Raw genomic sequence first — 25,015 nt, forward strand, 5'->3', positions numbered from 1 at the left:
GGTTTTCAGACACCTGCACGTTTCGGCAGCCGTGAGCGTGGGGACAGAAGGAGGCGTTGGCGTGGCCTGAAAGACACAAACAACCATCTCCATTTGAATGTTTCTCAAACAGCTGGAGCAGGAAAGCTAAGATGAATCAAAGATCCTCCACCCTGCCAGATCCGACCCTGGTAATGTAGACCTTCACGGGGTGGGTGGGGTGGAGCGGCTGGTGGTGGTGGAGGATGAAGACGTATCTATCCAAAGCCTGGACACGGTGGAGTCCACCGCAGCGTTCTGAGTAGAAGGATGAGAGCGATGTTCAATGCTACATGTTTTCTTTCCTGAACCGCCGATGTTTCCAATCACGAATCTCAGTCATGAGATTTGAACATCATGAAGGAGTTCAAAAGTGTCAAACTGGGCCGGTCTCCATTTTATGAGTCCGGAGACCGAGGATAAAACTACAAGTCCCTGGTTCAGATTTGACTCGTCTGAATCCAAACACAGCAGCGTTCTTCCACCAGGCCAGATGAGTTGATCATGATAACAAGATATCTTCATGCTACTACAACACACAAACTCATCACCAGAAAAGACTTCATGGTGGAACAACAAATCTCCTCCCAATGGGAAAAACATTGAGTTGAACAATCAACTTTTCCATGATGACATGGAGAGCTTGGCAGCAGCAGCAGGCTTCCATTGGGGGCTGATATGCCAGCTCCACTTAGCCTTCTTTGGAATGGTTTCACCTGGAGTGATGCTGTTATTGAGACCTTTTATCTGGAACAACACCACCTGCATGGAGACTGAGGACTTCAACAGATGCAGATGTTGACCCAGAATAAATCTAAATATTCCAGATGTGTTAAATCAATCCAGCAGCAGTGGTGGGAGCGTCGTAAACTCACTCACTCAGCAGCCGTCAGCCTCCGTACCTGCACGGAGTCCAGCCTGATGTGGTCTCTGTTGTCTGCTCCCAGAGGTGGTCTGTCACTCTGAACCAGGGGGCTCATCTCTCTGGTGGGAGGTCAGTGGAGGAGCTGCAGCTGGGGAGGCCAGGATGGGCTCCTGTAGGAGGAGCTCTGGCCCTCCTTCAGCACCAGCCAGTGGGAGGGAGTTTGGAAACGTGAGGGGACACAGGAGGAGCTACAGGGGGAGGGAAGGTGGATCAGAACCGTTCTAACAAGAGCGCTGAGGGAACACAGGAGGAGCTACAGGGGGAGGGAAGGTGGATCAGAACCGTTCTAACAAGAGCCTGAGGGGACACAGGAGGAACTACAGGGGGAGGGAAGGTGGATCAGAACCGTTCTAACAAGAGCGCTGAGGGGACACAGGAGGAGCTACAGGGGGAGGGAAGGTGGATCAGAACCGTTCTTACAAGAGCGCTGAGGGGACACAGGAGGAGCTACAGGGGGAGGGAAGGTGGATCAGAACCGTTCTAACAAGAGCGCTGAGGGGACACAGGAGGAGCTACAGGGGGAGGGAAGGTGGATCAGAACCGTTCTAACAAGAGTGCTGTCCCACTAATATCCTCACCAGAATCCACCTGTCAGGGGGGAACCGTCCATGGGTGCTGATACAGCGGACTGAGGGTTCAACGTAGTCCATGCTGAACTGGTCTTTAGGCACCAGGTGGACTTTGTGCTAAAAACAGCAGCAAAAAAACAAAAAAAAGGGGGAGAATTTTAACAAAAGTATGCAAATGAACTGAAGCTCAAAATAGAAAAAGTAAATCAAGGTTTTTTTCAAATGATTGCCAGCTATTTAGCTCAGAGAAGGACAAATGTCAATCAAGATGTCAGAATGGAACGATCCCACTGGCTTCTGGTCAAGGGAACCATGGAGATGCTAACTTCCTGTTGGACTATCAGGGTGTCTCCTCCCTGACATGCTAACTTTCTGTTAGACTATCAGGGTGTCTCATCCCTGACATGCTAACTTCCTGTTGGACTATCAGGGTGTCTCGTCCCTGACATGCTAACTTCCTGTTGGACGATAAGCGTGTCTCAATCCTGACATGCTAACTTCCTGTTGGACTATAAAGCCTGATTTATGCTTCCGCGTCGCATAGTATTCATACCTACGCCGTCGACGAAGACCCCTACGCAGACCCTCCGCCGTAGCCAGACGCGCACCTCCAAAATATCCTTCCGACGTGTCGCGTCGACGCGGGGTGACGTCACGTCGAAGACAATGATTGGTTTGCTCAGAACGTCATTTCCGGTTCAGTCGCAGCACAACAACACCGCCATTTTCAAAGTTTCTGTGGTGAAAGCTTCAAGAAAAAATGGACCAAGCAGAAGAAAGGATTATTCGCGGCACTACAAAGACTGACAAATGGCCAACAATTGTTGTTTGTGACCGGAAGAAAACCAAGGAATCCGACAAGAGCCCTGTAAACAATACAAAGACAAAGCCACACCCCCTAGCGGCTTGGCGGTGAAGAGCAGAGCAACGCGTTCCCTCGACGCAGAATAAACCAGGCTTTCCAGTCGCACCTGTTTTACGCCCCCGTGCCAGATAAGGACCCCCATCGGGCTGTGCCACTCTGGAGGGAGCGCGTCTCACAGTCAGTCAGCGGAACCATGCGGATTCGGGCCGGAGCTGTGGGAAGGAGCGCCAATTGTATCGGGTTGTTGTTTTCTGGACTGCAGCAGAACAGGAGCAGCCGGGACTGGAATGTAGAAGTAGGTTATCTTGAAGTTGACTCAGTTATGGTGAACGATATTGTGGTTCAACACTTTAATGAGCTTTAAGGCAAACATATTTCATGAGGAAACAACGCCGGAATTGGACGGATTTCAGCGGCACACAACAACGTATCCGATACACCTCATTGGAAACCTGGTGGTCTAAGACTAAGAAACACCAGTCACCATGAAGAAAGGAACTTTTAGCTGAGCACTCATGTTCTTTTCTGCAGGTTGAATGTGGCATTTGTTGGACAGAAGCGTCTCATCTCAACAAAAGCACCTCTTCAGTGCTGAGGCATGATGGGGCCAGGCATGAGAATGAAGTCCCAGATCCACCAGGATGAACTCAGGTATACAGCCACTCTCCAACTGACTCACAGTTGCTTCATTGATCATTAATTCCTATTCTTTTCTTCTCTCCTTCATCTTTAACCATCCAGCTTCCAGGAAGCAGATGCTGGATGAGGCTCTGCTGAATTTCATCCTGAAGGACTGCCAGCCCCTCAGCACTGTTGAGAGGGAAGGGTTCAGGGAACTGGTTCAGGTCCTTGAGCCTCATATGTTTGCCAACCAGAAAGGTTTGTGTGGAAATGATCTAAAGCAGTAGTTGATATCTCCAGTTTATTTCATCTCTAATTTCAATGTATTGATTTACTCTGGGTGTCATTTTCAGACCATCAAACAAACGGTGGCCAAAAAGTACCAGGAGGAACGGGAAGGAGTGAAAAAGGAAGTCCAGCTGCCATGTGGACATCTGTGGACATGGAGGCTCCCTTGGCTCTGACCTGTCACTGCATTCGTGAGAATGAATGTGTTGGGAGTGCAAGACTTTCCACAAAGTCACCCTGCTGACAGTTTGGCCCCAGTCCAAAGAGGCCTGATGGAGGACTGGGCCATCACCAACAAAGTCAAGTGTCTTGTGAGCGACGCAGCACCAAACATGACAGCATCCACTAGACAGCTCCAAATTCACCACTCAGTCTGCACTGCACATCGTCTGAATCTAGGAGTCAGAAAATCCTGTGATCAGATCCCCACTTCCATCATCAGACACAAAGCCAGGAACACTGTCACATCCTTCAGATCAGCACTACAGCCAAGGAGAAGCTGGCTCAGGTGCAGCAACAGATGGGAGGGCCAACCCTGAAACTCATCAGTGAGGTGCCAACACGCTGGAACAGCACACACAGCTGTCAGGGCTGCATGATGAGAGGGAACCAGTGTGGGAACCTCTGGCCTCTCTAAGACAGATTTGACTCCACTGACAGCTGAGGAGTTCACCACTATAGGAGAAGCACTTCTAGTAAACAGAGGTCATTCTAGTAGCCTGGTCCCTCTGTGGTTGAGCTATAATTGTAGGAAATATGGTCATTATTCAATGGTGACATCTCTCTGCTGAATAATGTAGAACTGAACGGATCCACTGGACCTTCTTTTTACAAACAGCAGCATGCAGCAGCTGTCCTGAGTGGAAAACTGCACATTTCTGTTGGTGAGAGTTAATCAAGTGATGGACTTTGTCTCTCAACAGAAGCTGTGTGGAAAAACCCTGCAGCTACGAGCGCTTCAGATTCTGAGAGTGATTCTTACGCCATTGGCTGGTTTAACCTGACGTCTGACCGTGGAGGTGGCCGAGAGGAGCGTGACATGGCTGCACAGGTAAATCAACTAAAGCAGTGTTAGTCTTTGGCAGCAGGCCAGGCCGACAAATGCTAATGTCTCTGACTGACTGACTGATGAAGTTGGACCATTGGTCAGCAACAATGATGCATGACCCCAAATAGTGGCCTGGGTCTTGATGAAGCTCACAAGACTGTCAGGATCATTTTGATGTCATGAGCAACTCTCATTACATTACTGGAGCCTCATTTTTAGGTTTTTAGCAACTCTCATTACATCACTGTAGCCTCATTTTGTTGTTTTTAGCAAATCTAACCACATCACTGTGGTTTCATTTCTTAGGTTAGTAGCAACTGTAATTACATCACTTTAGCATCATTTTGAGGATAGTAGAATCTCTCACTACATGACTTGTCACCATCATTTTGAGGTTAGTAGCAACTCTCACTTCATCACTTTCAACATCATTTTGAGGATAGTAGCAACTCTCACGACATCACTGTAGCATCATTTCTTAGGTTAGTCGCAACTCTCATTACATCACTGTAGCATCATTTTTAGGTTCGTAGAAACTCTCACAACATGACTCAGTATAATTTTACGGTTAGTAGCAACTCTCATTACATGACTGTTAGCATCATTTTGAGGATAGTAGCAACTCTCACCCCATCACTGTAGCATCATTTCTTAGGTTAGTAGCAACTCTCATTATATCATTGTCAGCATCATTTTGAGGTTTTTAGCAACTCTCACCACATCACTGTGGCATCATTTTAAGGTTTTAAGCAACTCTTACTGCATCACTGGAGCATCATTTTGAGATTTGAAGCAACTCTCACCACATCACTTTAGCATCATTTCTTAGATGAGTAGCAACTCTCACTACATCACTGTAGCATCATTTTGAGGATAGTAGCAAATCTCACTTCATGACTGTCAGCATCATTTTGAGGATCGTAGCAACTCTCACTACATCACTGTAGCATCATTTTGAGTTTTTTTAAACTATTACCACATCACTGTCACATCATTTTTAGATTTTTAGCAACTCTCACGACATCACTGGAGCATCATTTGGAGGATAGTAGCAACTCTCACTACATGACAGTCAGCATCATTTTTAAAGGTTTTAAGCAACTCTTACTGCATCACTGGAGCATCATTTTGAGGTTTTTAGTCAACCTAATACATTACTGTAGCATCATTTTGAGGATCGTAGCAACTCTCACTACATCACTGTAGCATCATTTTGAGGTTTTTAGCAACCTAATACATTACTGTAGCATCATTTTGAGGATCGTAGCAACTCTCACTACATCACTGTAGAATCATTTTGAGGTTCGTAGCAACTCTCACCACATCACTGTAGCATCATTTCTTTGGTAAATAGCAAACCTCATTATATTACTGTAGCATCATTTTGCGGTTCGTAGCAACTCTCACTACATCACTGTAGCATCATTTCTTAGGGAAGTAGCAACTCTCATTACACTGCTTTAGCATTATTTTGAAATTACTATCAACTCTCACCACATCACTGTAGCATCACTTCTTAGGTTTGTAGCAACTCTCATTCCATCACTTTAGCATCATTTTGAGGATCGTAGCAACTCTCACGACATCACTGTCAGCATCATTTTGAGATTCGTAGCAACTCTCACTACATCACTCTAGCATCATTTTGAGGATAGTTGCATCTCTCGCGACATTACTGCAGCATCATTTTGAGATTCGTAGCAACTCTCACCACATCACTGTAGCATCATTTCTTAGGTGAGTAGCAACTCTCACCACATCACTGTAGCATCATTTCTTAGGTATGTAGCAACTCTCATTACATCACTTTAGCGTGATTTTGAAATTACTATCAACTCTCACCACATCACTGTCAGCATCATTTTGAGATTAGTATCAACTCTCACTACATCACTGTAGCATCATTTTGAGGTTCGTGGCAACTCTCACCACATCACTGTAGCATCATTTCTTAGGTAAGTAGCAACTCTCACCACATCACTGTAGCATCATTTCTTAGGTAAGTAGCAACTCTCACCACATCACTGTTGCATCATTTCTTAGGTTAGTAGCAACTCTCATTACATCACTCTAGCATCATTTGGACATTTGTAGCAACTCTCACCACATCACTGTAGCATCATTTCTTAGGTAAATAGCAACCCTCATTACATCACTTTAGCATAATTTTGCGGTTGGTAGCAACTCTCAGTACATCACTGTCGCATAATTTTGAGGATAGTCGCAACTCTCGCGACATTACTGAAGCATCATTTTGGAGGATAGTAGCAACTCTAACGACATCACTGTAAGCATCATTTTTAGGTTAGTAGCAACTCTCACGACATCACTCTAGCATCATTTTGAGGTCGGAAACAACTCTCACCACATCACTGTAGCATCATTTCTTAGGTACATAGCAACTCTCACAACATCACTTTAGCATCATTTTGAGATTAGTAGCAACTATCACTACATCACAGTAGCATCATTTCTTAGGTTTGTAGCAACTCTCATTACATCACTGTAGCATCATTTTGAGGTTTGTAGAAACTCTCACTACATGACTGTAGCATCATTTTGAGGTTCGTAGAAACTCTCACGACATCTTTTTCAGCATCATTTTGAGATTCGTAGCAACTCTCACCATATTACTTTCGCATCATTTTGAGGATAGTAGCAACTCTCACGACATTACTGGAGCCTCATTTTTAGGTTTTTAGCAACTATCACTACATCACTGTGGCATCATTTCTTAGGTTTGTAGCAACTCTCATTACATCACTGTAGCATCATTTGGAGGATAGGAGCAACTCTCACTACATGACTGTCAGCATCATTTTTAAAGGTTTTAAGCAACTCTTACTGCATCACTGGAGCATCATTTTGAGGTTTTTAGTCAACCTAATACATTACTGTAGCATCATTTTGAGGATCGTAGCAACTCTCACTACATCACTGTAGCATCATTTTGAGGTTTTTAGCAACCTAATACATTACTGTAGCATCATTTTGAGGATCGTAGCAACTCTCACTACATCACTGTAGAATCATTTTGAGGTTCGTAGCAACTCTCACCACATTACTGTAGCATCATTTTGAGGTTCGTAGCAACTCTCACCACATCACTGAAGCATCATTTCTTAAGTAAGTAGCAACTCTCATTACATCACTTTGGCATGATTTTGAAATTACTATCAACTCTCACCACATCACTGTAGCATCATTTTGAGGTCCGTAGCAACTCTCACTACATCACTGTAGCATCATTTGAGGTTTTAAGCAACTCTTACTACATCACTGTAGCATCCTTTGGAGGATAGTAGCAACTCTCACCACATCTCTGGAGCATCATTTTGAGGTTCGTAGCAACTCTCACTACATCACTGTAGCATCATTTGGAGGATAGTAGCAACTCTCACCATATCACTGGAGCATCATTTTGAGGTTCGTAGCAACTCTCACTATATCACTTTAGCATCATTTTGAGATTTTTAGCAACTCTCACCACATTACTGTCAGCATCATTTTGAGGTCTTTAGCAACACTTACCACATCACTGTCGCATCATTTTGAGATTCTAAGCAACTCTCACAACATCACTGTAGCATCATTTGGAGGATATTAGCAACTCTCACCACATCACTGTCGCATCATTTTAAGATTTTAAGAAACTCTCACCACATCACTGTAGCATCATTTTGAGATTTGAAGCAACTCTCACTACATCACTTTAGCATCATTTCTTCGATGAGTAGCAACTCTCACTGTATCACTGCAGCATCATTTTGAGGTTTTTAGCAACTCTCACTACATCACTGTAGCATCATTTTGAGGGTCGTAGCATCTCTCACTACATTACTGACAGCATCATTTTGATTTTTTTTTTCAACTCTCACCACATCACTTTACCATCATTTTGAGATTTTTAGCAACTCTTACCACATTACTGTCGCATCATTTTGAGGTTCGGAGCAACTCTCACTACATTACTGGTGCATCATTTTGAGGTTCGTGGCAACTCTCACTACATCATTGTAGCATCATTTTGAGGATTTTAGCAACTCTCACCACATCACTTTAGCATCATTTTGAGATTTTTAGCAACACTTACAACATTACTGTAGCATTATTGAGGTTCGTAGCAAGTCTCACTTCATTACTTTCAGCATCATTTTGAGATTTTTAGCAACTCTTACTCCATCACCGGAGCATCATTTTGACGTTCGTAGCAACTCTCACTACATCACTGTAGCATCATTTTGAGGTTTTAGCAACCTAATACATTACTGTAGCATCATTTTGAGGATCGTAGCAACTCTCACTACATCACTGTTGCATCATTTGAGATTTTAAGCAACTCTCACTACATCACTGTAGCATCATTTGGAGGATAGTAGCAACTCTCACCACATCACTGGAGCATCATTTTGAGGTTCGTAGCAACTCTCACTATATCACTTTAGCATCATTTTGAGATTATTAGCAACTCTCACCACATTACTGTCAGCATCATTTTGAGGTCTTTCGCAACTCTTACCACATCACTGTCGCATCATTTTGAGATTTTAAGCAACTCTCACCACATCACTGTAGCATCATTTTGAGGTTTTAAGCAACTCTCACCACATTACTGTAGCATCATTTTGAGGTTCGTAGCAACTCTCACTACATGACTGTCACCATCATTTTGAGGTTTGTAGCAACTCTCACTTCATCACTTTCAGCATCATTTTAAAGATAGTAGCAACTCTCACGACATTACTGAAGCATCATTTTGGAGGATAGTAGCAACTCTAACGACATCACTGTAAGCATCATTTTTAGGTTAGTAGCAACTCTCACGACATCACTCTAGCATCATTTTGAGTTCGGTAACAACTCTCACCACATCACTGTAGCATCATTTCTTAGGTACATAGCAACTTTCACAACATCACTTTTGCATCATTTTGAGATTAGTAGCAACTCTCACCACATCACTCTAGCATCATTTTGAGGTCGGTAACAACTCTCACCACATCACTGTAGCATCATTTCTTCGGTACATAGCAACTCTCACAACATCACTTTAGCATCATTTTGAGATTAGTAGCAACTCTCATCACATCACTTTAGCATCATTTTGAGGATAGTAGCAACTCTCACTACATGACTGTCAGCATCATTTTAAGGTTTTAAGCAACTCTTACTACATCACTGGAGCATCATTTTGACGTTCGTAGCAACTCTCACTACATCACTGTAGCATCATTTTGAGGTTTTAGCAACCTAATACATTACTGTAGCATGATTTTGAGGATCGTAGCAACTCTCACTACATCACTGTTGCATCATTTGAGATTTTAAGCAACTCTCACTCCATCACTGTAGCATCATTTGGAGGATAGTAGCAACTCTCACCACATCACTGGAGCATCATTTTGAGGTTCGTAGCAACTCTCACCACATCACTTTAGCATCATTTTGAGATTTTTTGCAACTCTTACAACATTACTGTCGCATCATTTTGAGGTTCGGAGCAACTCTCACTACATTACTGGTGCATCATTTTGAGGTTCGTGGCAACTCTCACTACATCATTGTAGCATCATTTTGAGGATTTTAGCAACTCTCACCACATCACTTTAGCATCATTTTGAGATTTTTAGCAACACTTACAACATTACTGTAGCATTATTGAGGTTCGTAGCAAGTCTCACTTCATTACTTTCAGCATCATTTTGAGATTTTTAGCAACTCTTACTCCATCACCGGAGCATCATTTTGACGTTCGTAGCAACTCTCACTACATCACTGTAGCATCATTTTGAGGTTTTAGCAACCTAATACATTACTGTAGCATCATTTTGAGGATCGTAGCAACTCTCACTACATCACTGTTGCATCATTTGAGATTTTAAGCAACTCTCACTACATCACTGTAGCATCATTTGGAGGATAGTAGCAACTCTCACCACATCACTGGAGCATCATTTTGAGGTTCGTAGCAACTCTCACTATATCACTTTAGCATCATTTTGAGATTTTTCGCAACTCTCACCACATTACTGTCAGCATCATTTTGAGGTCTTTCGCAACTCTTACCACATCACTGTCGCATCATTTTGAGATTTTAAGCAACTCTCACCACATCACTGCAGCATCATTTTGAGGTTTTAAGCAACTCTTACTGCATCACTGGAGCATCATTTTCAGGTCCGTAGCAACTCTCACTACATCACTGTAGCATCATTTTGAGGTTTTAGCAACCGAATACATTACTGTAGCATCATTTTGAGGATCGTAGCAACTCTCACTACATCACTGTAGCATCATTTTGAGGTTTTAGCAACCTAATACATCACTGTAGCATCATTTTGAGGTTCGTAGCAACTCTCACTCCATTACTGTTGCATCATTTTGAGGTTTGTAGCAACTCTCACTTCATCACTTTCAGCATCATTTTGAGGATAGTAGCAACTCTCACGACATCACTGTAAGCATCATTTTTAGGTTAGTAGCAACTCTCACGACATCACTCTAGCATCATTTTGAGGTCGGTAACAACTCTCACCACATCACTGTAGCATAATTTCTTAGGTACATAGCAACTTTCACAACATCACTTTAGCATCATTTTGAGATTAGTAGCAACTCTCACCATATCACTCTAGCATCATTTTGAGGTTGGTAACAACTCTCACCACATCACTGTCAATATCATTTTGAGATTCGTAGCAACTCTCACCACATCACTCTAGCATCATTTTGAGGTCGGTAACAACTCTCACCACATCACTGTAGCATCATTTCTTAGGTACATAGCAACTCTCACAACATCACTTTCGCATCATTTTGAGATTAGTAGCAACTATCACTACATCACAGTGGCATCATTTCTTCGGTTTGTAGCAACTCTCATTACATCACTGTGGCATCATTTTGAGGTTCGTAGAAACTCTCACGACATCACTTTCAGCATCATTTTGAGATTAGTAGCAACTCTCACCATATTACTTTAGCATCATTTTGAGGATAGTAGCAACTCTCACGACATTACTGGAGCCTCATTTTTAGGTTTTTCGCAACTATCACTACATCACTGTGGCATCATTTCTTCGGTTTGTAGCAACTCTCATTACATCACTGTAGCATCATTTTGAGGTTCGAAGAAACTCTCACGACATCACTGTCAGCATCATTTTAAGGTTAGCAGCAAGTCTCACTACATGACTGTCACCATCATTTTGAGGTTAGTAGCAACTCTCACCACATCACTGTAGCATCATTTGGAGGATAGTAGCAACTCTCACCACATCACTGGAGCATCATTTTGAGGTTCGTAGCAACTCTCACTATATCACTTTAGCATCATTTTGAGATTATTAGCAACTGTCAGCATCATTTTGAGGTCTTTCGCAACTCTTACCACATCACTGTCGCATCATTTTGAGATTTTAAGCAACTCTCACCACATCACTGTAGCATCATTTTGAGGTTTTAAGCAACTCTTACTGCATCACTGGAGCATCATTTTCAGGTCCGTAGCAACTCTCACTACATCACTGTAGCATCATTTTGAGGTTTTAAGCAACTCTCACCACATTACTGTAGCATCATTTTGAGGTTCGTAGCAACTCTCACTACATGACTGTCACCATCATTTTGAGGTTTGAAGCAACTCTCACTTCATCACTTTCAGCATCATTTTAAAGATAGTAGCAACTCTCACGACATTACTGTAAGCATCATTTTTAGGTTCGTAGCAACTCTCACGACATCACTCTAGCATCATTTTGAGTTCGGTAACAACTCTCACCACATCACTGTAGCATCATTTCTTCGGTACATAGCAACTCTCACAACATCACTTTAGCATCATTTTGAGATTAGTAGCAACTCTCATCACATCACTTTAGCATCATTTTGAGGATAGTAGCAACTCTCACTACATGACTGTCAGCATCATTTTAAGGTTTTAAGCAACTCTTACTACATCACTGGAGCATCATTTTGACGTTCGTAGCAACTCTCACTACATCACTGTAGCATCATTTTGAGGTTTTAGCAACCTAATACATTACTGTAGCATCATTTTGAGGATCGTAGCAACTCTCACTACATCACTGTTGCATCATTTGAGATTTTAAGCAACTCTCACTCCATCACTGTAGCATCATTTGGAGGATAGTAGCAACTCTCACCACATCACTGGAGCATCATTTTGAAGTTCGTAGCAACTCTCACCACATCACTTTAGCATCATTTTGAGATTTTTTGCAACTCTTACAACATTACTGTCGCATCATTTTGAGGTTCGGAGCAACTCTCACTACATTACTGGTGCATCATTTTGAGGTTCGTGGCAACTCTCACTACATCATTGTAGCATCATTTTGAGGATTTTAGCAACTCTCACCACATCACTTTAGCATCATTTTGAGATTTTTAGCAACACTTACAACATTACTGTAGCATTATTGAGGTTCGTAGCAAGTCTCACTTCATTACTTTCAGCATCATTTTGAGATTTTTAGCAACTCTTACTCCATCACCGGAGCATCATTTTGACGTTCGTAGCAACTCTCACTACATCACTGTAGCATCATTTTGAGGTTTTAGCAACCTAATACATTACTGTAGCATCATTTTGAGGATCGTAGCAACTCTCACTACATCACTGTTGCATCATTTGAGATTTTAAGCAACTCTCACTACATCACTGTAGCATCATTTGGAGGATAGTAGCAACTCTCACCACATCACTGGAGCATCATTTTGAGGTTCGTAGCAACTCTCACTATATCACTTTAGCATCATTTTGAGATTTTTCGCAACTCTCACCACATTACTGTCAGCATCATTTTGAGGTCTTTCGCAACTCTTACCACATCACTGTCGCATCATTTTGAGATTTTAAGCAACTCTCACCACATCACTGTAGCATCATTTTGAGGTTTTAAGCAACTCTTACTGCATCACTGGAGCATCATTTTCAGGTCCGTAGCAACTCTCACTACATCACTGTAGCATCATTTTGAGGTTTTAGCAACCTAATACATCACTGTAGCATCATTCTGAGGTTCGTAGCAACTCTCACTCCATTACTGTTGCATCATTTTGAGGTTTGTAGCAACTCTCACTTCATCACTTTCAGCATCATTTTGAGGATAGTAGCAACTCTCACGACATCACTGTAAGCATCATTTTTAGGTTAGTAGCAACTCTCACGACATCACTCTAGCATCATTTTGAGGTCGGTAACAACTCTCACCACATCACTGTAGCATAATTTCTTAGGTACATAGCAACTTTCACAACATCACTTTAGCATCATTTTGAGATTAGTAGCAACTCTCACCACATCACTCTAGCATCATTTTGAGGTTGGTAACAACTCTCACCACATCACTGTCAATATCATTTTGAGATTCGTAGCAACTCTCACCACATCACTCTAGCATCATTTTGAGGTCGGTAACATCTCTCACCACATCACTGTAGCATCATTTCTTAGGTACATAGCAACTCTCACAACATCACTTTCGCATCATTTTGAGATTAGTAGCAACTATCACTACATCACAGTGGCATCATTTCTTAGGTTTGTAGCAACTCTCATTACATCACTGTGGCATCATTTTGAGGTTCGTAGAAACTCTCACGACATCACTTTCAGCATCATTTTGAGATTAGTAGCAACTCTCACCATATTACTTTAGCATCATTTTGAGGATAGTAGCAACTCTCACGACATTACTGGAGCCTCATTTTTAGGTTTTTCGCAACTATCACTACATCACTGTGGCATCATTTCTTCGGTTTGTAGCAACTCTCATTACATCACTGTAGCATCATTTTGAGGTTCGAAGAAACTCTCACGACATCACTGTCAGCATCATTTTAAGGTTAGCAGCAAGTCTCACTACATGACTGTCACCATCATTTTGAGGTTAGTAGCAACTCTCACCACATCACTGTAGCATCATTTGAGATTTTAAGCAACTCTCACTACATCACTGTAGCATCATTTGGAGGATAGTAGCAACTCTCACCACATCACTGGAGCATCATTTTGAGGTTCGTAGCAACTCTCACTATATCACTTTAGCATCATTTTGAGATTATTAGCAACTGTCAGCATCATTTTGAGGTCTTTCGCAACTCTTACCACATCACTGTCGCATCATTTTGAGATTTTAAGCAACTCTCACCACATCACTGTAGCATCATTTTGAGGTTTTAAGCAACTCTTACTGCATCACTGGAGCATCATTTTCAGGTCCGTAGCAACTCTCACTACATCACTGTAGCATCATTTTGAGGTTTTAAGCAACTCTCACCACATTACTGTAGCATCATTTTGAGGTTCGTAGCAACTCTCACTACATGACTGTCACCATCATTTTGAGGTTTGTAGCAACTCTCACTTCATCACTTTCAGCATCATTTTAAAGATAGTAGCAACTCTCACGACATTACTGAAGCATCATTTTGGAGGATAGTAGCAACTCTAACGACATCACTGTAAGCATCATTTTTAGGTTAGTAGCAACTCTCATGACATCACTCTAGCATCATTTTGAGTTCGGTAACAACTCTCACCACATCACTGTAGCATCATTTCTTAGGTACATAGCAACTTTCACAACATCACTTTTGCATCATTTTGAGATTAGTAGCAACTCTCACCACATCACTCTAGCATCATTTTGAGGTCGGTTACAACTCTCACCACATCACTGTAGCATCATTTCTTCGGTACATAGCAACTCTCACAACATCACTTTAGCATCATTTTGAGATTAGTAGCAACTCTCATCACATCACTTTAGCATCATTTTGAGGATAGTAGCAACTCTCACTACATGACTGTCAGCATCATTTTGAGGTTTTAGCAACCTAATACATTACTGTAGCATCATTTTGAGGATCGTAGCAACTCTCACTACATCACTGTTGCATCATTTGAGATTTTAAGCAACTCTCACTCCATCACTGTAGCATCATTTGGAGGATAGTAGCAACTCTCACCACATCACTGGAGTATCATTTTGAGGTTCGTAGCAACTCTCACCACATCACTTTAGCATCATTTTGAGATTTTTTGCAACTCTTACAACATTACTGTCGCATCATTTTGAGGTTCAGAGCAACTCTCACTACATTACTGGTGCATCATTTTGAGGTTCGTGGCAACTCTCACTACATCATTGTAGCATCATTTTGAGGATTTTAGCAACTCTCACCACATCACTTTAGCATCATTTTGAGATTTTTAGCAACACTTACAACATTACTGTAGCATTATTGAGGTTCGTAGCAAGTCTCACTTCATTACTTTCAGCATCATTTTGAGATTTTTAGCAACTCTTACTCCATCACCGGAGCATCATTTTGACGTTCGTAGCAACTCTCACTACATCACTGTAGCATCATTTTGAGGTTTTAGCAACCTAATACATTACTGTAGCATCATTTTGAGGATCGTAGCAACTCCCACTACATCACTGTTGCATCATTTGAGATTTTAAGCAACTCTCACTACATCACTGTAGCATCATTTGGAGGATAGTAGCAACTCTCACCACATCACTGGAGCATCATTTTGAGGTTCGTAGCAACTCTCACTATATCACTTTAGCATCATTTTGAGATTTTTCGCAACTCTCACCACATTACTGTCAGCATCATTTTGAGGTCTTTCGCAACTCTTACCACATCACTGTCGCATCATTTTGAGATTTTAAGCAACTCTCACCACATCACTGTAGCATCATTTTGAGGTTTTAAGCAACTCTTACTGCATCACTGGAGCATCATTTTCAGGTCCGTAGCAACTCTCACTACATCACTGTAGCATCATTTTGAGGTTTTAGCAACCTAATACATTACTGTAGCATCATTTTGAGGATCGTAGCAACTCTCACTACATCACTGTAGCATCATTTTGAGGTTTTAGCAACCTAATACATCACTGTAGCATCATTTTGAGGTTCGTAGCAACTCTCACTCCATTACTGTTGCATCATTTTGAGGTTTGTAGCAACTCTCACTTCATCACTTTCAGCATCATTTTGAGGATAGTAGCAACTCTCACGACATCACTGTAAGCATCATTTTTAGGTTAGTAGCAACTCTCACGACATCACTCTAGCATCATTTTGAGGTCGGTAACAACTCTCACCACATCACTGTAGCATAATTTCTTAGGTACATAGCAACTTTCACAACATCACTTTAGCATCATTTTGAGATTAGTAGCAACTCTCACCACATCACTCTAGCATCATTTTGAGGTTGGTAACAACTCTCACCACATCACTGTCAATATCATTTTGAGATTCGTAACAACTCTCACCACATCACTGTAGCATCATTTCTTAGGTACATAGCAACTCTCACAACATCACTTTCGCATCATTTTGAGATTAGTAGCAACTATCACTACATCACAGTGGCATCATTTCTTCGGTTTGTAGCAACTCTCATTACATCACTGTGGCATCATTTTGAGGTTCGTAGAAACTCTCACGACATCACTTTCAGCATCATTTTGAGATTAGTAGCAACTCTCACCATATTACTTTAGCATCATTTTGAGGATAGTAGCAACTCTCACGACATTACTGGAGCCTCATTTTTAGGTTTTTCGCAACTATCACTACATCACTGTGGCATCATTTCTTCGGTTTGTAGCAACTCTCATTACATCACTGTAGCATCATTTTGAGGTTCGAAGAAACTCTCACGACATCACTGTCAGCATCATTTTAAGGTTAGCAGCAAGTCTCACTACATGACTGTCACCATCATTTTGAGGTTAGTAGCAACTCTCACCACATCACTGTAGCATCATTTGTTCGGTTAGTAGCAACTGTCATTACATCACTTTAGCATCATTTTAAGGTTAGTAGCAACTCTCATTACATCACTGTCAGCATCATTTTGAGGTTCGAAGAAACTCTCACGACATCACTGTCAGCATCATTTTAAGGTTAGCAGCAAGTCTCACTACATGACTGTCACCATCATTTTGAGGTTAGTAGCAACTCTCACCACATCACTGTAGCATCATTTGTTCGGTTAGTAGCAACTCTCATTACATCACTTTAGCATCATTTTGAGATTAGTAGCAACTATCACTACATCACTGTGGCATCATTTCTTAGGTTTGTAGCAACTGTCATTACATCACTGTAGCATCATTTTGAGGTTCGAAGAAACTCTCACGACATCACTGTCAGCATCATTTTAAGGTTAGTAGCAACTCTCATTACATCACTGTCAGCATCATTTTGAGGTTTTTAGCAACTCTCACTACATGACTGTAGCATCATTTTTTAGGTTAGTAGCAACTCTCACCACATCACTGTGGCATCATTTTAAGGTTTTAAGCAACTCTTACTGCATCACTGGAGCATCATTTTGAGGTTTTTAGTCAACCTAATACATTACTGTAGCATCATTTTGAGGATCGTAGCAACTCTCACTACATCACTGTAGCATCATTTTGAGGTTTTTAGCAACCTAATACATTACTGTAGCATCATTTTGAGGATCGTAGCAACTCTCACTACATCACTGTAGAATCATTTTGAGGTTCGTAGCAACTCTCACCACATTACTGTAGCATCATTTTGAGGTTCGTAGCAACTCTCACCACATCACTGTAGCATCATTTCTTAAGTAAGTAGCAACTCTCATTACATCACTTTGGCATGATTTTGAAATTACTATCAACTCTCACCACATCACTGTAGCATCATTTTGAGGTTCTTAACAACTCTCACTACATTACTGTCAGCATCATTTTTAGGTTTTAAGCAACTCTTACTACATCACTGTAGCATCATTTGGAGGATAGAAGCAACTCTCACCACATCACTGGAGCATCATTTTGAGGTTCGTAGCAACTCTCACGATATCACTGTAGCATCATTTTGAGGTCTTTAGCAACTCTCACTACATCACTGTAGCATCATTTTGAGATTTTAAGAAACTCTCACCACATCACTGTAGCATCATTTTGAGATTTGAAGAAACTCTCACTACATCACTTTAGAATCATTTCTTCGATGAGTAGCAACTCTCACTGTATCACTGTAGCATCATTTTGAGGTTTTAAGCAACTCTTACTGCATCACTGGAGCATCATTTTCAGGTCCGTAGCAACTCTCACTACATGACTGTCAGACTCATTTTGAGGTTTTAAGCAACTCTTACTGCATCACTGGAGCATCATTTTGAGGTTCGTAGCAACTCTCACTACATCACTGTCGCATCATTTTGAGATTTTAAGCAACTCTCACTACATGACTGTCAGCATCATTTTAAGGTTTTAAGCAACTCTGACTGCATCACTGGAGCATCATTTTGAGGTTTTTAGCAACTCTCACTACATTACTGTCAGCATCATTTTGAGATTTTTAGCAACTCTCACTACATTACTGTAGCATCATTTTGAGGTTTTTAGCAACTCTCACCACATTACTGTCAGCATCATTTTGAGATTTTTAGCAACTCTCACCACATTACTGTCAGCATCATTTTGAGATTTTTAGCAACTCTCACCACATCACTTTCGCATCATTTTGAGATTTTAAGCAACTCTCACCACATCACTTTAGCATCATTTCTTAGATTAGTAGCAACTCCCACTAGATAACTTTAGCATCATTTTGAGGTTCGTAGCAACTTAATACATTACTGGAGCATCATTTTTAGGATCCTAGAAACTCTCACGACATTACTGTAGCTTCATTTTGAGGTTCTTAGCAACTCTCACCACATTACTGTTGCATCATTTTGAGCTTCGTAGCAACTCTCACTACATTACTGTTGCATCATTTTGAGCTTCGTAGCAACTCTCACTACATCACTGTAGCATCATTTTGAGGATAGTCGCAACTCTCACGACATCACTGTAGCATTATTTTGAGGTTCGTAGCAAATCTCACCTCATCACTGTAGCATCATTTCTTAGGTAAGTAGCAACTCTCACCACATCACTGTAGCATCATTTCTTAGGTTTGTAGCAACTCTCATTACATCACTCTAGCATCATTTGGACATTTGTCGCAACTCTCATTACATCACTGGAGCATCATTTTGAGATTCGTAGCAACTCTCACTACATTACTGTAGCATCATTTTGAGGATCTTAGCAACTCTCACCACATCACTGTAGCATCATTTCTTAGGTAAGTAGCAACTCTCACTACATCACTGTAGCATCATTTCTTAGGAAAGTAGCAACTCTTATGACATCACTTTAGCGTGATTTTGAAATTACTATCAACTCTCACCACATCACTGTCAGCTTCATTTTGAGATGAGTATCAACTCTCATTACATCACTGTAGCATCATTTTGAGGTTCGTGGCAACTCTCACCACATCACTGTAGCATCATTTCTTAGGTAAGTAGCAACTCTCACCACATCACTGTAGCATCATTTCTTAGGTTAGTAGCAACTCTCATTACATCACTCTAGCATCATTTGGACATTTGTAGCAACTCTCACCACATCACTGTAGCATCATTTCTTAGGTAAATAGCAACCCTCATTACATCATTTTAGCATAATTTTGCGGTTGGTAGCAACTCTCAGTACATCACTGTCGCATAATTTTGAGGATAGTCGCAACTCTCGCAACATTACTGTAGCATCATTTTGAGATTCGTAGCAACTCTCATTACATCACTGTAGCATCATTTTGAGGTTCGTAGCAACTCTCAACACATCACTGTAGCATCATTTCTTGGGAAAGTAGCAACTCTCATTACATCACTTTAGCGTGATTTTGAGGATAGTAGCAACTCTCACCACATCACTGTTGCATCATTTCTTAGGTAAATAGCAATCCTCATTACACTGCTTTTGCATTATTTTGAAATTACTATCAACTCTCACCACATCACTGTAGCATCACTTCTTAGGTTTGTAGCAACTCTCATTACATCACTTTAGCATCATTTCTTAGCTTAGTAGCAACTCTCACTACATCACTGTCGTATCATTTTTAGGTTACGAGCAACTCTCACTCCATCACTGTCAGCATCATTTTGAAATGAGTAGCAACTCCCACTACATTAATGTAGCATCATTTCTTAGGTGAGTAGCATCTCTCATTACATGACTTGATTATCATTTCTTATGTGAGAAGAAACTCTTATTGCATGACTGTAGCATAATTTTTAGATGAGTAGCAACTCTCACGACATCACTGTAGCATAATTTCTTAGGTTAGTAGCATCTCTCATTGCATCACTTGATTATCATTTCTTATTTGAGAAGAAACTCTTATTACATGACTGTAGCATAATTTTTAGATGAGTAGCAACTCTTACTACATCACTGTAGCTCTATTTTCAGTGAAGCAGAAACTCTTACTTCATCACTGCAGATTCATTTTGAGGTTCGTAGTAACTCTTACTACATCACTGTTGCATCATTTTGAGGTTTTAAGCAAATCTCATTACATCACTGTCGCATCATTTCTTAGGTTAATAGCAACTCTCATTACATCACGTTCGCATCATTTTGAGGTTCGTAGCAACTCTCACGACATCACTGCAAGCATAATTTTGAGGTTAGTCACAGTTTCACTACATCACTGTAAGCATCATTTTGAGGTTCGTCTCAACTCTCTTTACAACACTGTGGCATCATTTTGAGATCAGTAGCAACTCTCACGACATTACTTTAGCATCATTTTGAGATTCGTAGCAAATCTCACTACATCACTGTCACCATCATTTTTAGGTTTTTGGCAACTCTCCCCATATCACTGGAGTATTATTTCTTAGGTTTGTAGCAACTCTCATTACATCACTGTCCGCATCATTTTGACATTAGTAGCAACTCTCACTACAACACTGTAGCATCATTTCTTAGGTTCGTAGCATCTCTCATTACATCACTTGATTATAATTTCTTATGTGAGAAGAAACTCACTACATCACTGTAGCTTTATTTTCAGTTAAGAAGAAACTCTCACTACATTACTGTAGCTTTATTTTCAGTTAAGAAGAAACTCTCACTACATTACTGTAAGCATCAGTTTGAGGATAGTGTCAACTCTTACTTCATCACTGCATCATTTTGAGGTTCGTAGCAACTCTCACTCCATGACTTTAGCGTCAATTTTTAGGTTTTCAGCAACTCTCACTACATGACTGTCAGCATCACTTTGAGGTTGTTAAAAACACTGACTACATTACTTTAAGCACCAGTGAGTTTATTAGCAACTATCACTACATTACTGTTAGCATCATCTTGAGTTCATGAGCAATTCTGACGACATCACTTTCAGCATCATTTTGAGGTTATTACCAATTCTTCTGACATCACTGTCGCATTAATTTGAGGTTGTTAGCAACTCTTACTACATTACTGTTGCATTATTTTAAGCAACTCTTTCTAACTGACTGTCAGCATCACTTTGAGGTTGTTCGAAACACTTACTACATTACTTTAAGCATCACTTTTAGTTTATAAGCAACTATCACTACATTAATGTTAGCATAATTTTTGATTTCATTGACAATTCTTCCTACATTACTGTCGCATTATTTTGAGGTTATTAGCAGCTCTTACTAAATTACTGTTAGCATTATTTTAAGGTTCGTTTTTAACTCTTACTACATGACTGTCAGAATCACTTTGAGGTTGTTAAAAACACTTACTACATTACTTTAAGCTTCACTGAGTTTATTAACAACTGTCACTACATCACTGTTAGCATCGTTTTGAGTTGATTAGCAATTCTTACGACATCACTGTAGCATTATTTTGACGTTATTAGCAGCTCTTACTACATTACTGTCAGAATCATTTTGAGGTTATGAGCAATTCTTCCGACATCACTGTCGCATTATTTTGAGATTTTTAGCAATTCTTCCGACATCATTGTCGCATTATTTTGAAGTTCATAGAAACTCTTACTACATGACTGTCAGCATTACTTTGAGGTTATTCGAAACTTTCACAACATTACTTTTAGCATCATTTTGAGTTCATTAGCAATTCTAATGCGGTTCGAGGCCACGCTGGTTCACCGAGCGAGAAGGTGAGCCTTGAAAACGGCATCGGCCGAGCTTCCCGGGCTTTGGATACCCTGGTGAATTCCCCAAATGTGGGAATCTCAACTGCATAATTTCTGACAGTGGGGGACTGCGTCCGCGCTCTCCCCTGTGATCGTGTGAAAAAAGGAAAGAAAGAAAGAAAGGCCGACCACGGCGGCAACAACAACGGTGACCGCCTGTCCCGGCCAGTTGGCGGTCTCCTCTTGTGCTGGCCAGCCTGAGGAGACCGCGGAGGACGTAGCCTCGATGAGCTCCCAGTATCTCTCACACCTTCCAGCCCTAAACGAAGAGGGCAGGTTTTCTGCCACATTTAGTTGAGGGTCATGGTATCTGACAAGCCCTGGGCTCAGGACAATACATCCACGGCTCGTCTTCGCAGTAAGTGGAATGATACCAGAGAATTCATGCGTGGGAGGAGATCAACTTGGAAAGTCCCGACTCCAGGATGAGTCGCTGGCTTGTGGCTTTGAACACCGCTTTGTTTTACTTTGAGTCGCCCCACTAGCATAGCAGGGTGAAGGCACCGATTGCCTTTGCTTTGGATAGCAGTGGGGACAACCAGTGTGCCAGATGTAGTGTTTATGGCACTGCATTTTGTGTCGCCACCCAAAATGTTGCAGTTCCTGCCCACAGCCGCGGCCGGGATTGGCTGTACCGGGGGTGCTGGCTCTCACGTCGGGTGGCTGACAGGCATCGCTTCTCGGCCTTTTGGCTAAGATCAAGTGTAGTATCTGTTCTTATCAGTTTAATATCTGGTACGTTCCCTATCTGGGAACCATATATTAAATTGCTTTTTGGAACAGGGAGATGGAACGGGAGCTTGCTCCGTCCTTTCCACGCATCAACCTGGTATTGCAGTGTTTCCAGGAGTGGTGCAATGCCCCGCATTTCTTGTCGGAATTAAAACAAGCCTCCGCCAGGCACTCGCTCACCTGCTCCACCCAAAGCCGGAGCAGGGTTCTCCTCCTGCACTGCAGCTTTTCCTCAGCCTGCGGCCGCAATGGCCTTCCAGGAACAGTGCGGGCCCCTCCCCTTTTGTCAGGAGCAAATCCCGTGCTCTTCAGGCCAACTCTCGAGTGCTGCACATGAGGCCGGGGCTGGATTTCCGCCCGCGCTGCCGCTGGGCGTCAAGTTGTGGCTCCGTTTGCACTCCAGATAAGGATGGAGGTCCGCTGACGGCACTGCTCTCGGAGCCTTTCCCAAAAGGCTTTGGAATGCACTCTGAAAGACCTGAACCTTCAATGTGCCTGTTTTGCCCAGAGATGGGTTGTGAACTTGATGTTGAAATGTGAAACCCCAGCTTGCTGCCTTCAGTCTTTCGGAATGTGGCCGCTTGCGTTGACAGCTCTCATGGTCGCGACGCTCCAACCAAGGGTGAAAGCGGACGGAGATTGTTTTTTTTACTGCGGGGCACGATGCGTGCGGTTAGAGGCCGCGCTGGTGCCCCCAGCGAGAAGGTGAGCCTTGAAAACGGCATCGGTCGAGCTTCCCGGGCTTGGGATATCCGACATCCGGCATCGTTGTGAGAAACAAAGGGGGCTGCGCACGCGGCAGATTGGCACAAGGTAGGAAAGATCAGGCGCTGTGTCGGCCTCCCTGCCTGTCAGTCAGAAGGCTGTGTCCCTGGAGCTCATGTCTGTTCCTAAGCTCAGCGAGTCATACTTACCTGGCAGGGGAGATACCATGATCAGCAAGGTGGTTCTCCCCGGGTGAGGCTCAGCCATTGCACTGGGGCTGTGCTGACCCTGGTGAATTCCCCAAATGTGGGAATCTCAACTGCATAATTTCTGACAGTGGGGGACTGCGTCCGCGCTCTCCCCTGTGATCGTGTGAAAAAAGGAAAGAAAGAAAGAAAGGCCGACCACGGCGGCAACAACAACGGTGACAGCCTGTCCCGGCCAGTTGGCGGTCTCCTCTTGTGCTGGCCAGCCTGAGGAGACCGTGGAGGACGTAGCCTCGATGAGCTCCCAGTATCTCTCACACCTTCCAGCCCTAAATGAAGAGGGCAGGTTTTCTGCCACATTTAGTTGAGGGTCATGGTATCTGACAAGCCCTGGGCTCAGGACAATACATCCACGGCTCGTCTTCGCAGTAAGTGGAATGATACCAGAGAATTCATGCGTGGGAGGAGATAAACTTGGAAAACCCCGACTCTCAATTCTGACGACATCACTGTCGCATCATTTTGAGATCATTAGCAATTCTTCTTACATCACTGTCGCATTATTTTTAGTTTCATAGCAACTCTTACTACATTACTGTGTCATTATTTTAAGGTTTTTAGCAACTCTTCATAAATTACTGTCAGCATCACTTTGAGTTTATTAGCAACTATCACTACATTACTGTCAGCATCATTCTTGAATTCATTAGCAATTCTTCCGGCATCACTGTAGCATCATTTTGAGATCATTAGCAATTCTTACTACATCACCGTCACATCATGTTGATATCATTAGCAATTCTTACGACATCACTGTAGCATTATTTTGAGGTTTGTAGCAACTCTTACTACATGACTGTCAGCATCACTTTGAGTTCATTAACAATTCTTCCGACATCACTGTAGCATTATTTTGAGGTTATTAGCAACTCTTACTACATTACTCTCAGCATCATTTTTAGGTTAC

The 25,015-nt window shown here is 41.9% G+C and overlaps 2 non-coding genes across 2 annotated transcripts; both read left to right on the plus strand.

Annotated features, from left to right (window-relative positions):
• Positions 1–23,077: 23,077 nt before the first annotated feature.
• LOC147270484 (U2 spliceosomal RNA) lies at positions 23,078–23,268 on the plus strand. The gene has a single exon (XR_015117044.1). It is a non-coding gene; the product is annotated as a U2 spliceosomal RNA (small nuclear RNA).
• A 775-nt stretch (positions 23,269–24,043) lies between these two features.
• Positions 24,044–24,207, plus strand: LOC147270485 (U1 spliceosomal RNA). Its single transcript, XR_015117012.1, has one exon. It is a non-coding gene; the product is annotated as a U1 spliceosomal RNA (small nuclear RNA).
• Positions 24,208–25,015: the final 808 nt, after the last annotated feature.

Source organism: Aulostomus chinensis, chromosome 1 (assembly GCF_037954235.1).
Source record: "Aulostomus chinensis isolate RoL2024-O1b breed Wild chromosome 1, RoL_Achi_v1.0, whole genome shotgun sequence".
Lineage (NCBI taxonomy): Eukaryota > Metazoa > Chordata > Actinopteri > Syngnathiformes > Aulostomidae > Aulostomus > Aulostomus chinensis.